We start from the raw sequence: 5,028 nt of genomic DNA on the forward strand, positions 1-5,028 counted from the left end.
ATAAATGGAATGTTGGACTTGGAGTCCAGAATACTTCATTTTGAATCCTACCTCTGATGTGTATCTGCTGCGTGATTATGGTAAATCACTTTATATCTCTGAGTCTCAGTTTCTTCATCTGTGAAATGAGAACAACCCATCTCACAGGATTTAAATGCGATAATGAATGTAAAACACTTTGCAAACCCTAATGCCTCTCATTTTACAAAGGTTGAAACAAAGGCTAGTAACTTGTACAGGGTCACACGTCATATGTGGCAGAAATGAGTTGTTGGAACCAAGTCCTCTGACTCCAGATGTCGCCTGCTTTTTCCTACACCACGTTAGTGACAGAGTTGGTCTTGGCATGACTCCAGTCATGTCTCTGGCCTGGACTATTGCAGTAACCTTCTAAATGGTCTCCCTGCCTAATTGTCTCCCCATTCCAATCTGCTCTGCTGCTCTTTATTTCTCTAGGGTGTAGGATTATGTCATCTTTCCCTGTTCATTGAGCTCCTGTGGCTTCCTTTACCTCCAGGATCAAACAGAAATGTTTTCCTTACTTGGCCCCTTCTGATCTTTCCAGTCTTCTTACATCTTATTCTTCTCCACATACCGTACCATTCTGGAAACACTAGGCTACTTAGAGTTCCTTGCTTTATCTCCCATCTCTGTGCCTTTGGAGAAGTTGCTCCTTATCCTTGGAATATTTCCCCCCTTACCTTCGTCTTTTAGATTCCCTGACTTCCTTCAAGACCCAATTTAAATCCTGCCTATTCCACAGCATCTTTTCCAGCTCTCCAACTGCTAACACCTTCTCCTCACAGAATGCCTTCCATCAACTGTATAAGTGCATACATATTGTATGTGCTGAATTATTTACATGTTGTCTTCTCCATTACAATATAAGCTCCTTGGGCAGCTAGGTGGCGCAGTGGATAGAGCACCGGCCCTGGAGTCAGGAGTACCTGAGTTCAAATTCGGACTCAGACACTTAACACTTACTAGCTGTGTGACCCTGGGCAAGTCACTTAACCCCAATTGCTTCACTAAAAACAAAACAAAACAAAAACAAAAACAAAAAAACCAATATAACCTCCTTGAGGTCAGGGACTCTTATTTGACCTTTGTTTGGTTGCCCAGTTCCTGGCACGTTTTGGACAGTGATCGTTTGAAGCCAGTGCTTAAAATCAGAAGTATTCAAATGAATTAATAGATTTATGACATTTTAGAGCTGTTGAGCAATCACTTCATTATGCAACAGGAGAACTTAGAAATGAACTCTCTCTAGTGCTGTAGCTTTGACTACTTTTAGACTTGGACTAAAAAGTTAAGGAAAAAGAAAAGCTGGCACCTTCCCATAGTGACCACAAGATGGCAGGAAAGTGCATTAATAAATGTATGATGGGGTTACAGGGAGGGCATCCATGTTGTGAACCTCAGTTTGCTTAGTGGCTCCTTGATTGGGGAGACACATTGATCTAGGGACTCCAGGGGTCAGCTAGTTGAACCCCTTCATTAGATGATTTCTCCAATGTCATATAACTTACTCATGAGTAGATATCAGAGGCAGGATTTGAACCTTCTCCTCTAGTTTCCAAACCAGTAAGTAGTCTCCTGCTTTTCCTGTTGTAGGATGTGTGTGTCCACTTGAGTCTTTCTAGTTGTGGCTCTCAGGAAGGTGTGAAGAGATACCCCGAGAGAGTCCACTAGCTACACTTTTCCAACAGAAGCTTTTATTTCTGCTAGGAGGGGAGCAAGAGATTGGCCTCATGAGGCTGACCATGCTGCTTTCTTCAGAAGTATAGGACTAGAATTTTATCTATTCATGCCTCACCCCCAAATACTGTTCGTCATGGGGAAATCCTTTTTAGGTTCTTGCTGTACTCCTGTCCCTTAATGGAAGAAGGAGCTTGCCAGGCTTTATTTAGGAGGCAGCTGCTGATACAATGGATCGAGGGCTCAACCTGGAGTCAGGAAGTCCTGAGTTCCTATATGACGTCAGAACACTTCCTAGCTGTGTGACACTGGCCAAGTCACTTAAGCACTGTTTGCTTCAGTTTCCTCATCTTTAAAAAAGGGGATAAAAATAGCACCTACCTCCCAGGGTTGTTATTGTGAGGATCCAATAAAATCAAAATTGTAAAGCCCTTAGCACAGTGCCTGGCATATAGTAGGGCTTATAGAAATGTTAGCTGATATCATTATTACTATCTTCCCAGGGTTTTTGTGTGGATCAAATGAGATAATGTTTGTAAAAGCACCTAGCACAGTACTTAGCACATAGTAGGCCCTATGTAAATGTTTATTCCACTCACTCTACTGACATGTTCCCTCCCACCAAATTCCGGTTATGCAGACAAATAGTGAAAAGCAAATAAACCCATTTATCCAAGATGATAGAAAATAGAAATCAGAGAAGTACAGATTAAAATATATCAGACAATACACAGAATGAATGAGCTCTCCTGCTGGCAGTGAAATAACTCAGTTCAACTGTCAGACAGAGTGAGTCTCAGATTTCACTCAAGGGGAAATTCTTGAAGACCCTAGCATAGTAAGCTGTGGATAGGGACATGATTGAAGTACTGGCTCCTCTACATGTCAGCTTCTACCTGGAGTCTTTCTTTTCCTCCAGGGGCTTTTCCCTGAAGAGAAGCTTGAACTACATGTCTCTTGAAGTTGGAAGCCAGAAAAAGAAGAATCTCTCCTCTCCCAAGGTCTCATCAACTCTGCTTCTTATGCAGGCATGGAGTATTAAGTAATCAGTCTTCACTAGTGAGTAGAGTCTTATGCAAATAAACTTGAGCCTAGTGTTACACTGTCACAGAGTGCTTCAAATGCCAGGAACATTAAGCCTGAAGGCAGCCAGTTTCTCTGTCCCTCATGTCCTCAGTTAATATCTTTCTCTATACTTTGTCAGTTTGGGCCTGGGACAGTAGAAAAGACCAAGAACTGGTTGACCCCCTACCTTTAAGAAAAGCCCTTTCAAAATGCTCTAAATCTCTAATGATTAGAGAGATGCAAATAAAAACAACTCTGAGGTACCACCTGACACCTATCAAATTGGCTAAAATGACAAAAAAGGAAAATAATAAATGTTGGAGAAGCCGTGGGGAAATTGGAACACTAATCCATTGTTGGTGGAGCTGTGAACTGATCCAACCATTCTGGAAAGCAATTTGGAATTATGCCCAAAGGGCGATAAAGCTGTGCATACCCTTTGACCCAGAAATACCACTTTTAGGTCTTTTTCCCAAAGAGATCATGGAAGAGGGAAAGGGACCCACATGTACAAAAATATTTATAGCTGCTCTTTACGTGGTGGCAAAGAATTGGAAGTTGAGGGGGTGCCCATCAATTGGGGAATGGCTGGACAAGTTGTGGTATATGAATACAATGGAATACTATTGTGCTATAAGAAATGATGAGCAGGAGGAGTTCAGAGAAACCTGGAGGGTCTTGTGTAGGCTCATGATGAGTGAGATGAGCAGAACTAGAAGAACATTGTGCACAGTAACATCAGTGTTGATCTACTGTGATGGACTATATTCTTCTCACCAATGCAATGGCACAGAAGAGTTCCAGGGAACTCGTGACAGAAGAGGATCTCCAAATCCAGGGAAAAAAAAGAACTGCAGAGTATAGATGCTGAATGAGCCATACTATTTCTTTTGTTTTTGATGCTGTTGGTTTTTTTTTCTATTTTGAGGTTTTCCATCATTGCTCTAATTTTTTTCTCTTATAACATGACTAATGCAGAAATAGGATTAATGTTATTATGTGTGTATATATAGATATAACCTATATCAGATTACCTGCTGTCTAGGGGAGGGGGGAGGGAGGGGAGGGAGGGAGAAAAATCTGAAATTGTAAAGCTTGTATAAACAAAAGTTGAGAACTATCTTTACATGTAATGGGAAAAAATAAAATACTTTATTAATTAAAAAAAAAGAAAAGCCCTTTCAACTGACTAGCACCTCAGTCAAGGGAACCCACTGTAGGATTTTGAGTCTGAGGACCTGACTTCCAGTCCTACCTTTGACACTTATCAGGGTGACCTTTGGCAAGTTGCTTAACCCCTTTGGACCTCAGTTACTTCTTCTGTAAGATGAGACCTTGACAAGATGACCTCTAAAATGGCTTCCAGCTCTATATCTATCATTATGTTGTTGTTCAGTCATGTCTTCATGACTCTCTATGACCCTCATCCAGTACCTCCTGATGTCTGTCCAAGCTCATGCTCGTTGCTTCCATGACACTCTCTGTCCATCTCATTCTCTGCTGTCCCCTTCTCCTTTTGCTGCCAATCTTTCCCAGCATCAGGGACTTTCCCAGTGAGCCTGTCTTCTCATTATGTGGCCAAAATAGTTCAGATTCAGCTTCAGCATTTGACCTTTCAGTAAATAGTCTGAATTAATTTCTTTAAGTATTGACTGATTTGATCACCTTGATGTTCAAGACACTCTCCAAAGTCTTCTCCAGTACCACAATTCAAAGCGTTGATTCTGTAGTGCTCACAGCCATACATTGGTACTAGAAAAAAAACTATAGCTTTGTTTATATGGACCTTTGTTGGCAAGGTGGTATCTCTGCTTTCTAGTGTGCTGTCCAGATTTGCCATAGAGTTCCATCTAAGAAACAAGCGACTTTTAATTTTAGGGCTATAGTCGCTGTCTGCAGTGATCTTTGAGCCCAAGAATATAAAATCTGACACTGCTTTCATTTCTTCTCCTTCTGTTTGTCAGGACCAGGCATTCATGATCTTAGTTTTTTTAATGTAAAGTTTCAAGCCAGTGTTTACATTCTCCTTTTTCACCTTCATCATGAGGCTTCTTAATTCTTTACTTTCTGCCATCAGAATGGTTATCTACATATCTTTGATGGTTGATATTTCTCTTGGCAACCTTAATTCTGGCTTTTGATTCATCCAGCCTGGCATTTTGCATGATGTACTCTACATATAAGTTAAATAAATAACTCAAAACTAACTAACTAAATAAATAAATGTTTCTGATCCATAGAATGTAAAAGACAAGAGATATCTTC

This window comes from Dromiciops gliroides, chromosome X (genome assembly GCF_019393635.1).
Source record: "Dromiciops gliroides isolate mDroGli1 chromosome X, mDroGli1.pri, whole genome shotgun sequence".
Lineage (NCBI taxonomy): Eukaryota > Metazoa > Chordata > Mammalia > Microbiotheria > Microbiotheriidae > Dromiciops > Dromiciops gliroides.